At 36.8% G+C, this 13,032-nt stretch overlaps 1 pseudogene; it reads left to right on the top strand.

Annotated features, from left to right (window-relative positions):
* The window catches only part of LOC124102573 (broad substrate specificity ATP-binding cassette transporter ABCG2-like), a 51,400-nt pseudogene extending 38,742 nt beyond the window's left edge, over positions 1 to 12,658 (top strand).
* Positions 12,659 to 13,032: the final 374 nt, after the last annotated feature.

The following is a 13,032-nucleotide window of genomic DNA, read 5'->3' as shown; positions in this document are numbered from 1 at the left end:
GTATGGTTCCCTTAAGCAATATGTAACATCCTTCTTTATCCCTTTTGATTAACTTTGGCTTGAAGTCTACTTTATTTGGTATGAGGATAGAAACCCTCTCTTATTTCCGCAGTACATGTGAATGGTATATTTTTTCCCAACCTTTCACCTTCAGTCTGTGGATGTCTTTTCCTATGAGATGAATTCTTGAAGGCCACATATTATTGGGTCCTTTTTTTTTTTTAATCCAATCTGCCAGTCTGTGTCTTTTGATTAATGTGTTTAGGCCATTAACATTCAGGGTTATTATTGAGACATGATTTGTATTCCTGGTCATTTTTGTTTATTTTTGGTATTTAACTTGACTTGATTTCACCTTTGATTGGTTTTTCTTTTAGTGTAATACCTACCTTTGCTGATTTTTATTGTTGTTTTCATTTCCTCCTCATGAGATATTTTGCCAAGGATGGTCTATAGTGCAGATTTTCTAATTGTAAATTCTTTTATCTTTTATTTATTATGGAAGGTTTTTATATCATCATCAAATCTATGGCTTAATTTTTCTGGATATAAGATTCTTGGTTGGCATCCATTTTCTTTCAGAGCTTGGTATATGTTATTCCAGGGTCGTCTAACTATGAAAGTCTGGGTTGAAGAATCTGAAGAGACCCTAATTCCCCTATATATAATGTGATTCCTTTCTCTTGTGGCTTTTAGATTTCTCTCCTAATTTTGTATGCTAGGCATTTTCATATAATATGCCTTGGTGTAGATTTGTTGTGATGTTTTATAGTTTGTGTCCTGTAAGCCTCTTATATTTGATTTTCCAATTCACTCTTCAGGTTTGGAAATTATTCTGCTATTATTTCATTGAATATATTCTTCATTCGTTTGGTTTGTAACTCTATGCCTTCCTCTATCTAACTAATTCTTAATTCTTAAATTTGGTCTTTTCATGTTATCCCATAATTCTTAGATGTGGAGCTCATGGATTCTTACCATCTTCACTGTGTGGTCAACTTTATTTTCAAGATTGTATATTTTGTCTTCATTGTCTGAGGTTCTGTCTGCCAAGTGTTCTAGTCTGTTGGTAATGCTTTCTATTGAGTTTTTAATTTGGTTTATTATTGCCTTCATTTCAAGGATTTCTGTTTGTTTATTGATTTTCAGAATCTTTATCTCCTTATTGAAGTAATCTTTTGCTTTCAGTATTTGCTTATGTAGCTCTTTATTGAAATGATCTTTTGCTGCCTGTATTTGCTCTCTTATATCATAATTTAATTCACAGAGTATTTTAATTATTTACATCCTGAACTCCTTCTGTTATTTCTTCTGCTATTCTGGCCATGGATTCTAATAATGTAGTATCTTGGTCTGTTGGGACACTTTCTCCCCTTGTTTTTTTTTTTATATTATTCATGTGTCTTCCCTTCTAGCACTGAGAGTTCAAGGTGTTATAGTTTTACTCTATAGGCTTATAGTGTTCCTGCAAGGTGCCAATACCTCTCCTTGATATTGCTTCTAGGCCTCAGCCAATGTCTCCAGGTGGGAGTTGCCCCAACTAAGGATGGCGAATAATTGTCCCAAGATGGAAGCAGATGCTTTCAGAGATGGGGTGTCAGGTCGGGATGGGCGGTGGTGTTGTGAAGCGAGTTCAGATATGGAGCTCTGTGGCATGCAGTGTTGTGGCGGGTAGCTATCTCTAGATCCTGTCTGATGTCCTCAGATGATAGCATTTGCAGTGTCCCAAGATGAAGGCAACCAGGAAAGCCCCGTGATGGTAGATAGGGGTCCACACAGGTGGCCAGGTGTCCTGCACAGGAGTAGCACCTGGGAGACCTGTGTGGGCGCTGATGCCTGTTGTCCTGCCTGGGCCATCAGATGGGAGTCTTGCATGGGCCATCAGCCAGGATTCCTGCATGGGAGAAGCTGTCGAGAGTCCTCTAATAACTTGCAGAGAAATATTATTCCCACTGCTTAAATCCCAAGTCATGGAGTAACAAGGAATGCAGCCTCCCTCTAGCCTGCCATTTTGGATCCTCCCATCTACATTTTTACCAACAGTACATAGGGTTCCAATATCTCCACCTCCCCACCAGAACATGTAATTTTTTTTTCTTTCTTTAAATAATATATTTCTACTGGATCTTTGGAGAAATGTCTATTTAATTTTTTTGCTAATTAAATTGGATTATTTGGAGAGTTTATTGTTGCTATAGTTGAGTTGTAGTTTTTTTTTATATTCCTGGATTATGAATCCCTAATCAGATACATGATTTGCAAATATTTTCTTTCATTCTATAGGCTGTCTTCACTCTATTGTTAGTGCCTTTGATGTATAAAATGTTTTTAATTTTGATGTAATCCAGATAGCCTATCTTTTTTGTTTGTTTGTGAGCCAGTTTCATTGATATGTTTTAATTAGTTTGACTTGAGAATTGTACTCATTTCTGCCCAGCTGTGCTAGGGAAAAGGGGTAGAATGTTTAGAGAGCAAAGAAGTTATAGAGTTTATTGAGAAATACTTGTGGGCAAGGTCCAGTGGCAGTGGGCTGGTGTTCCTCTGCTGCACTTAGTGCTGCTGGGACTTCACCAGAAAGTAATATCTTTTATCTGTCTCCACACTGTTCAGTGGTGGCTGCCTGATGAGCAATTCACTCTCCCCTGTGCTCTGGTCTGCAACAGTTACTGCAGGGAGGCAAGTTCGATAGGTGAGGTTATAGAAGCAACTACAGTACCAGCATTAACTTACTTTTCTCCTTGTGTTACTATTGTTACTTGGGGTTATTTTGTGTACTCAGCTCAGGTTTTCAACATGGGAATTAACCTCTTAGCTGCTTATTCCTACCACCCATGTCTATCTACCATCTATCACTTGCAAGACCAGCATCCCAAGGAATAGCTGTCCAGGAACAAGTGTAAGAAAGTAACTTTCAACAGGTAACACTAACTTGCCCTAGTTCCTAGCATAAGTGAGAGAGAGCCAGAGCACCTCAAGATTTTATATATATCTATATCTATCTATCTATCTATATCTATCTATATCTATCTATATCTATATCTATATATCTATATCTATATATCTATATCTATATCTATATATATCTATATCTATATATATATATATATATAGATAGATAGATAGATAGATAGATAGATATATCTATATATATAGATATATATATATGGAAATTTTGGCCCAGGCAGTTCTCATTGTTCCCCAACTTGTCTAGGATTTTAGAACAAAAAGGAGCATTAAGGATATAGCATTTTACTGCCCTCTTTTTTCTTTAAGGATAATATAAGAGTGTAGGATAGGTGGGTAGGATTTGGGATTTCCTTTTACTTGAATAGCACTTAGGTTACTGCAATGATTGTTACCTATGAAGTGTTTTATAATGTGCCCTTAAAAATCTCTTTTCTTGTTGAGACTTTTTAATGGCTGTCTCCAAACATAATTGCTCAGCAAAATGTCACATACCTCAAAAACTGTACTACAATATATAGTCACAAAGTCACCACTATGGAGACACAGAAGTGGGCAGAGACTCCTGGGTCTCTATTTTAACATTTTTTAAATAGACATCCCTGTCTATTATAACCTTTATTTTTTAAAAAATCAATTTAATGTTATATCATTACAGATATAAAAAGTTCTGTGAGTACAAAACTTTCCTAAGTGTATTGAATTAACAGTAGGGCTTTTGTTCCTCTTCTGCAGAGCCTGGTCACTCTATGTGCTAACTGTCTTCCAATGTGTCACGAGTGTCTCAGCCAGGGAGATCTTCCTGATGGAGAGGAATCTTTTTATGTGAGTAGGTTTCCACTCTGGGAAGTAGCATCAGACCCTCTGGTCAAACTGATAACATTCAGAATTGAGCCAAGAATTTACTCTGGGAGATTACTAGTATTGTTTTATTTCTTAGTTCATTTAATTGACAAATGCAAATTGTATATACATGTAAAGTGCAACTTGAGCTTTTGAAGTCTGTATAGGGATTGCTAATATTAATGGAGAAGAAGCACTCAGGGATGGACTGGAAAATCAAGAGGAAGTTGGGCATGTTACTGAGGGAAAACAGAGTTTCAGTGTTAGATGTGGTCAGTGAATTCCAGTGTTACAGGGAAAATGAGTAATAAAGGGGCTGAAATTACCTTTTTTTGTTTTTAGCAAATAACAGGTCATGGTAGCAGTCATGGGAAAAGTTTAAGAAGCTTGGTAGAGATTTAATGCAAATCAGAGGTGGGAAGTAAAAGTGACAAAGAGTTTAAGGAAGTGCTGTCCTTGGTGGATGAAGGAGTAGAAGTGGCCAGAGGGCAGCCTTCCAGTAAAAAGCTGGCTGTTTTTGTGTCTTCTGTTTTCAAAGATGGAAGAGATTTTCCCATACTTACATGCCAAGGGCAGGAATCATCAGAGGGAAGGAATAAAGACACTGGTGGAAGAGTTTGAAATTACAGGAGAACTTAGGAAGAAGATGAGGATTTGGAAGCTGACAGGCTTGCAGGTTGAGGTGTGATCATTGAAGGAAGAAGATTTTTTTTTTCTTTTGTCCCATGAGAATAGCAGAAGTAAAAAGGAGTTTAGGGATGTGCACTTACATTGAGGCTTTGGAAAATATTAGTGTCAAATTCTTCACACTCAGAATTGAGGAGAAGAAAAGTCTGTGCTACCATTGGGATTAGCCCCTTGAGTGCTGCTCTTCAAGCAGAGCCGTCCTCAGAGTAGAAGCAGGTCTTCTGAGGAGAGTGAGAAGATGAAGACTATGTCTCTGGAGGGGTGATGTAGGCCAGAATGGGTGGCAGCAGGAGGGGTGCTGTCATGAGAGGGTCACAGCAAGAGCCTTGTGGGGCTAATGCCCCAGAGAGACTGCACCTGAGGTAGAGAAGGGTGTAGGGGTTCAGTCTGGAGCCTGTGGGCATCTGCAATGTCAGACCTGGTGGCAGCAGGAGTCTGCACAGCAGCATCTCATCTGGGCTGTGCCTCTTGGACTAATCTGGGATGTGTGGTGTGTGTTTTTGTTCTGCAGACACGAGTACCTCAATGGATACTATAGGGTGTCATCTTATTTCCTTGGAAAACTGTTATTTGATTTACTATTTGGGAGGTTTTTTTCCAAGTTTTATATTTACTCTTGTGCTATACTTGATGTTAGGTAAGTAACAAGACAAAATGGATGTTTCTTTAGTCCTAAAATATGAGGTGATGCTAATTTCTAAATTCTCTGTAAACAAGTTCATGTTTCTCCAAATTACAAACCAAGCCAAAAGCTATGGAAACATTTTATCATCTCTAATATAGCTGCTAAATGTGGGCATTGTTCAGACTTTTTTAAAAAAAACAAACTTGTGTGTGGTGGTCGGAGGTGGGCAGAGGTATACTGAGGATTGAACCTAAGGTATAAGCTCACTAGGAAAGTTCTGAACCATTCCATTTTATTTTTACTTTAATATGAGGCATTTTAATCTTGATAAGTTGTCCAGGCTAGCCTTGAACTTGTGAGCCTGTTGCCTCAGTCTTCCAAGTAGCCGCGTTTTCAGTCATGCATACCTGTAAGCAGTCCAACAAACTTTAAAACTCTTTTTTAAAACTACTTTTTTTTTTGAGAAATGCTGTGTGTCATACACAAATATCAAGGGAATTTATAAAACGATTTGAAGCTATGCTAGAGGAACTGATATTTATTGCCTATATATCTACATTTCTTCTCTGTATCTCTACGTATATCTCTATATGGAGATAAAATATACATAGATAGGTAATATCTCGAGTATCTATAGAGATACATTGTGAGCCATAAATAATCAACACACACATACATTCTTTCCCTGTCTCCTTCTATGGTGAAAGAAAGATGGTGATTTTTAAAATAGATTGATTTAACAAAACTACTTGTTTGATGGATATAGAATGATGCATTTGTGCATTATGCTCAGATTTCCTCCCAGTTTCATTGCATGAGTATTTCCATATCACACACACACACACACACACACACACATAAACACACCAGAAGTATCTATTATTGACAACACACCAGAGTAAGAACCACTGATAGAGCTTAAATCTCCCATTTTACAAAAAAAGAGTGATCATAGGACTAGGGTTGTGACTCAGCAGTAGAGCGCTTGCCTAGCACTTGTGAGGTCCTGGGCTTGATCCTCAGCACCACATAAAAATAAATAAAATAAAGGTATTGTGTCTAATTACGACTAAAAAATAAATATCTTTTTTTTTAAAAAAAGTTGTCATAATGAATTTGTCATGAAATCTAGACCCTCAGACTCTTGTTTGATGTTCTTGAAGCTGTTTCAAAATCTGCACACTATATGACCCAAGAGCATTAGCGCATTATTGTTTATAAAGTAGTTACTTAATCTAACCCATTCTCCATCACAGAGCCATGTGATCGTTTGTCTAGGGAAGTCTTCCATTATGGAGAAACTCTCCATTTCCCAAGGCACTAAATCCACTTGTGGAATCCCAACCCCACTTTCTTCACTAATGCAGTTGCAGCAAACAGTGAACAATGTGGAGATGTCTGGGTACATGAATATGCTCTTGAGTTTCCTTAGACAATAGAATTTTAGCCATTTGTGTTGCCTGTATCTCTCCACCTCAGCAACTCAGATATTGATCATAATTACATGTAAAGAAGAGTAGGTGTTACATGGAAAGGTCCTTCATCAGTAAATGTATGAAAGAATACTGTGATAACTTTGTGCAGTTATAGCGAGGGAAAAATGAAAGCATGAATCATGATAGTTGGGTCATGTGTATCTTTTTTTTTCATTTTGATATTAGTTGATTGGGAAATTACACTGTTCTTTGCATGTTGAACAGTCTGAAATATAAGGTGACCTAGACAGCTGCACTGACCCCTTCTTTTCTTTCTGAGGGCTGAAACGGGGGATAACAGCTTTCCTCATTACAATGATTACGACTTTGATGGTGGCTTATTCCACCACTGCCATGATCCTGGCTATAGGAATACATGAGAATGCAGCATCTGGAAAAACACTTCTGGTGATCGTCTATTTTGTGTTTATGCTGGTGAGTGGGAACTGTGCTTCTGTGAGAGGGAATTTTCATCTTTGTTTCTTCATGCACATTCACCTTGATAAATTGGAACTTCATAATCCAGAGAAACTATCATTGTCCCATTTCCTCATAAAAACGACAGGTTACTTGCCTGCCTTTGACACTGATATTAGAGATTTGCCAGCTGTTACCCACAGCAGAGATGGTTTGGTTGGACTCACTACTCTCCAAGGTCAGAGTGAATACTGTGATATTCACTGCTTCATGAGTGTGCAGCATAGGGAGTCTGAGTTTTGAAAATAGTGGAAAATTTCCAAACCTATATATTATGTTTTATTTCCCCCTAGTTTCATTGCATGAATATTTCCATCTCTCTCTCACACATGCACACATAAAAACATGAGAAATATTTATTTTTGACAACACACCAGAGTAGGAACCACTGATAGAGCTTAAATCTATAGGTCACTTCCTGATGATCACTTATGTCAATATTTCTCTGCTCTTATTTTGTTTCCAATGGATACTTAGTTCTAATCTTACATGCCCCTAAAGTTTGCACTCACAATGATGAATCAACAGATGAATGGAACTACTTACCACTATGACGTGAACTAAACAGGAGTGCCTAACCATTAATACATCCTTTCTGCTACAGTAGGAGCAGATGCCTTTCAATGATGCATACTTGCCAGAGTTTAATTTTCCATTTCTAAATTTGGCAACTATCAATGCATATCATTGAGAAAGTAATGTCTTATTTATATTTCCTATACATTGAGAAACTAATGTCTTATTTATATTTCCTATACTGTCCTTCAGTAAATGAAGTGTTCGTCAATAAATTAATGTGTTTTGTTTGCTTTATTTGGTGCTCGGACTGATTGACATATAAGCATTTCTGTGTGGAAGTTTAGAAGCCAATGTCAAGAGCTTTGTAATGTTTTGAACAACTAATAAAAAAAAAAAGAAAAGAAAAAGTTTAGAAGCCGATCACAAAACCACATTTTACTTAGGGATGCAGTGTTATATACTAAACACATGGAGTCTTCAAGAGTAAATATGTGTAGGCCCAGTACAGCACCGGTCATTGTTTTGCATGTCCCAAGGCACCTTGCACCAGTTGAGTCAAGTGTTATGTAGACCTCAGAGGTGTCTCTTTTTTCATCTTAAGCATTCCCTCTTGTTGTCTTTATTGTGATACTGCTTTCTGTTAGCTTTAGGTGAATGTATTGACCATATTTTCTGTTATACTTCACTATATTTTCTTCTTTATTAATTTTATGCTTTGGGTTACCTTAAGCCTACATTATGAATCCCAAATTACTCCAAAAGTCACAGAAACTCTGCATAGATCCTTATAAATAACAAATCATATCATGTGGAAATAGAGAGGGGTGTGTAATGCTCAGGATTGTCTGGCATATGTTCCTAGATGGTCAGGTTTATTAGGGGAACAGATAGTGGTGGTGCAATTTGAATAGTCAATGTAGTCAGACTTTCGTGTCTATGGGTTCAGCATCCAAAGATTCAGCTTACCACAGATTGAAACTATAACAGAACAAAAATTGTGGCTGGACTGAATATGTATAGTTATTCTTTTCTTATCTAAGCCATCCTGTATAACACACATAGCATTTACATTGTGTTAGGTATCATAAGACATGGAAATGATTTAAAATAGATAGGATATGTATATTTACAGCATAAAGAATGTACATGGGTTACATAAAAAAACTATGCCATTTTAAAAGTAAGGGACTTAAGCATCTGCAAATTTGGGGAGCGATGGATAGGTGAGTTCTGGAAATAATTCTTCAGATAACCAAGAGACAGTTGTATTCCTTAATCTTCCATTGTGTGCAGTTACAGAGAAAGCTGATGACATAATCCTGATAATTAAGAATTTTCCAACTATGTGGAACATACTATACAGATTATAGGTATATTTCCCAAAATCTTTGAAATAATTGAAATGTATAATATAGTTTATATTATCCTTCTTTTAATATCATAAACTGCCTCAGTTATGCACAAGTAATAGACATGCAAAGAACAAAGATTAGTGTTTAGAGTAAGTGGAAAAAATTTCAAGAAAGAGTAGATCCTAGCAGAAATGTTAAGAAGGTTGTGGAGTTCTTGTAGAGGGCCTTGCCCAGAGTTCCTCATGAAAACACTGAACTGGTTCTGATATTTGGTTTTGCTTTTCATAGGTTTTCTTGGGTATGTCATTGAATTTTGAAACCATGACACCTCAGCTCTCCTGGCTTCAGTACTTCAGTATTCCTCATTATGGCTATATGGTAAGTTGTCTTCATCTGCCATTGTAACTGGATTCCCAAGCTGGGAACAAACAAAATCAAGCCCAACCCTCTAATTTCCCGTCCATGAACTGTGAGTCTCTCCCATCTAGGAACTGTCTTTCAGGAGAAATGCATGAGTATTTCCTGTTAGCCTTGGTAAGCACAAGGTCAGGAATTCATCTGGGGTTTTCCTCAGTCATCTGAGGAAGTCATCTCATTGTTTGAAGGAGATGAAGAGTTGGAAGAAATCTCTCAGTAAAGGGGAAAGATTCACTAATGAATGAAAATCATATTCAGTTCAATAAGGCAATAAATGAAGGATGGGAGACTAGAATACATAGCATATACTAAAAAGGAAATTAGAAGAGAAACAAAGACATTGTAATACTCAGAGCCATACTGGGTTTAGCAAGTTAATTGGCTCCAAAGAAAACTGTGTCTTAACACAGTACAATCAAATTTTAACTACCAGATTTATAATTGATTTTGGCTGAAGCAAACAAGAAAATATTATTACCTTAAATCAACAATATCCATTAAGCACCAATGCATTATTTGGAATACACTGTTTGTGGGGTTAAAATATTGGGAAAGAAGAAAATAAATATGGGGCAATAACAACCAGAAGTCTCTCTTCTTGGCCAATTTAAAACATCATAACACTAGGCCTTTTGAAGATTAATCTGGAGGATGTGACTGAGATACTTCTTTGGCACTTTTGTTTTTCTCTTTTGCGGTACTAGGGAGTGAACCCAGTCCCTTGTGCATGCTCAGCATGTGCTCTAACACTTTGGTATATCTCCAGCCCTTTTTCTTTTATCATGACACAGGATCTGGCTAAGTTGAGTTGCCCAAGCTGACCTTGAACTTGCAATTCTCCTACCTCAGCCTTTGAAATTTGAAAGTGTTTACCTTGTTCTGTTCCCCCTTGTATTACAGGCTTTGCAGCATAATGAATTTTTGGAACAAAAGTTCTGTTCAGGACCCAATACAACAATGAGCAACTGCCGCCCCAGCTTTTTGATGTAAGTTTGTGTCCTAAAGGATTTGCTTACTTTCTACTGTGGTGTGATATTGAAAGTCTCCTGGTCTTAGAAAAAATCTGAGTCCTTCCAGGGCCAACAAGAGTTTCTGAATCTATGTTTTTTCACTCTTAAAGTCAGCCATTGTGCACTAGTAATGCATGGGAACAGGCTGTGCATGTATTTGACTGCATTCAAAATTGTATTTAATGTGGAGAATTATCTGTTTTCAGCTTTTGAAAGATTGATATTTTAGTTGTGGTTTTGAATTAACAAGAGAAAAGAGAATGCCAGTATGTTAAACTCATAGATTTTCCAAATAGTATTAAAATAATTCTTAGTAGTAACAAATCTCTATTATTAATTACTGACAGGAAAAATTCTGTGAAAGTTTTCTTTCTTTCCCCCTTAATTCTGGTTTGATCTGGGTGTGAAATCTTTGTAACACAAAGTCAGTGTCACATTGCTGGTCAGGATGAAGTGTATGGGAAAAGAAGGACCAGATAAGTAGCCACCATGGGCTTCACACTTATATAAGGCTCATCCTCACAAGGCAAAGGAGGAAGCTTCTCTTCCAGGAAAGAGAGGCCATGGATTTTTTTTTTTTAATTTCTAAATTTGAAGAGATGCACAAGAATGGCAGCAGGCAATAATTGTGGCTCCATGGGGTTTCTTTTTAATAATAGCCACTTTTTAACCTGTGGCAAAATACTGCATCCATCTCTGCTCCAGCTGCTACTTAAGATTTGGCTGATTACCGGTCCTGTTGTATCTTTCTGTAGCTCAGTATCTGCAATGCTCATAACAGTCTTGGTGCAAGAGCCTGTAGAGTATAACTCTAACTGGAAGCCCTTGCTCCTCCGTGGTCCTTGTTTTATAATTCTTAGCCTGTTTTCTTTGAATGGCTGTCTTGTGGATGAGTAGAACTATGGGAATCTTTGATCATCTTAGCAAGGTACACAGAGGTCATCAGTTAAAGATGAGGGTTCTCTATCAGGAGTAAGTGAAAAGTTACCTGAACAATATTTCCTTTGAAGAGAGTAGCATTACACATTTGGAAATGAGTATATCTGTGGAAGCTGGAAACTTGGTTCATAGTGTGACTGCAAATTTGGCCAAGGTTGTGAATCCTAATTCTCCTCTTTAAAATATGTATAATATCAATACCCCTTTAGATTGTTTTAGGGTTTAACTAAGCATTTGGGTGCAAATTGCTTGGCATATTATCTAGCAAAATTGTTAATATCCAACCATTTAATGATTGTTAATTATAAGATATGAAGGGATAACATCCTGCTTAACTGTAGGCTTCTTGGAAAAAGAAACAGTAAATATATTGAGTAAAATTTGACAGATACTAGGAATGAAATTATAACTTTATTTGTGTTGAATTTCAGATGTACTGGTGAAGAATTCTTGATAATCCAGGGCCTTGATCTCTCGCCTTGGAGCATATGGAAGAACATTCTGAGTTTAGCTTGTATGATGATTATCTTCCTCACAATTGTCTATCTAAAACTGTTATTTCTTAAAAAACATTCTTAAATTCCTCTGTAATTTTGTATGAATTACCCTTGATGAACCCAGCCTAATTCCATTTTATGTTAGGGAGCCATCTCATCACAAAGTCATGAAAAGTTAATTTCTTTTTTCCTATAAATTACTGCAATTTCTAAACTTGTTTGGAATTCCTGCCCATGCCTTGAACTCACGCAGGCCTGGCTCCCCCTGACCAGATAACAACCCTCTCTGAAATCTCAGCAATGCCTCATAAATTCTGATATTGGGATCTAAATTTATTCCCTACCTTGAAATGTTAAGCCATGTAGATCATTAACTTACTAACTGCCTTTGTATTATGCTTGTCAAAATCCTGTTATCTGTAAGTTATCAATAGACCCCCCTTTGCAACTTTTTGTGCTATAAAACCTTGTTCCTGGAGAGCTGGGTTGCTGATCTCTAGCCTGTGTTAGGAGAGATAGCTGCTGATCAGCTTTCTTTACGTACACAAATACAAGCTTGCTTTAATTTGATTTAAAATTGGAGTTGATGGTCTTTTCTTTGCATTGGGATTCAACACCCTCACATTAAAAAGATCACCTTGATTTATGTTAAGTATCCAAAAAGATTTTATATTATTTTCTGTCCAGTTATCATCAACAATTATTTTCATTAGAAAAATTTCACAAAAATCACAACAAACCATATTTTATGTGACAGAAACCAAGCAAAATACTGATGATATTATGCATTGTATAACAGTTTGTATCATCAGACAAGAATGCAGAAGAAATCCAGTCTAATTTATTGACCTGAGAAACGAGAATTGAATTCTAGAAACTCTTGACAAGTTGCCAATATCTTTGATATCGGCTTACTCACCTTTTAAATAAATAAGGAGTTTAGTATTACTCCAGTTTTAAAAGTCCATGAATCTGTGATTTTCTTAATTGATAATGTATATGTTAACATCTGGAGAGATTCTCATGATGGCATAGAGAATGACTGAATTTCCAGTTGCTTCTTGGCTTGGATACAAGCAGCATCACTGCCTCTCTGCAAGGTAGGTGAAAAGAGGAAATTCACTGAAATTCAGTATTGAAATTAGTGTCATGACTGGTTACTGAGAGTGATGACACCTGTTGCATAGGTAATGACTTATAGATTGAAGAGCTAGCAGTGGAATTTGT

Source organism: Marmota monax, unplaced genomic scaffold (genome assembly GCF_021218885.2).
Source record: "Marmota monax isolate L192 unplaced genomic scaffold, Marmota_monax_Labrador192_F-V1.1 WCK01_AAM20220418_F8-fsc00002, whole genome shotgun sequence".
NCBI lineage: Eukaryota > Metazoa > Chordata > Mammalia > Rodentia > Sciuridae > Marmota > Marmota monax.
The sequence above is the reverse complement of the archived record's forward strand: the minus strand, read 5'-3'. Positions and strand labels throughout refer to the sequence as shown.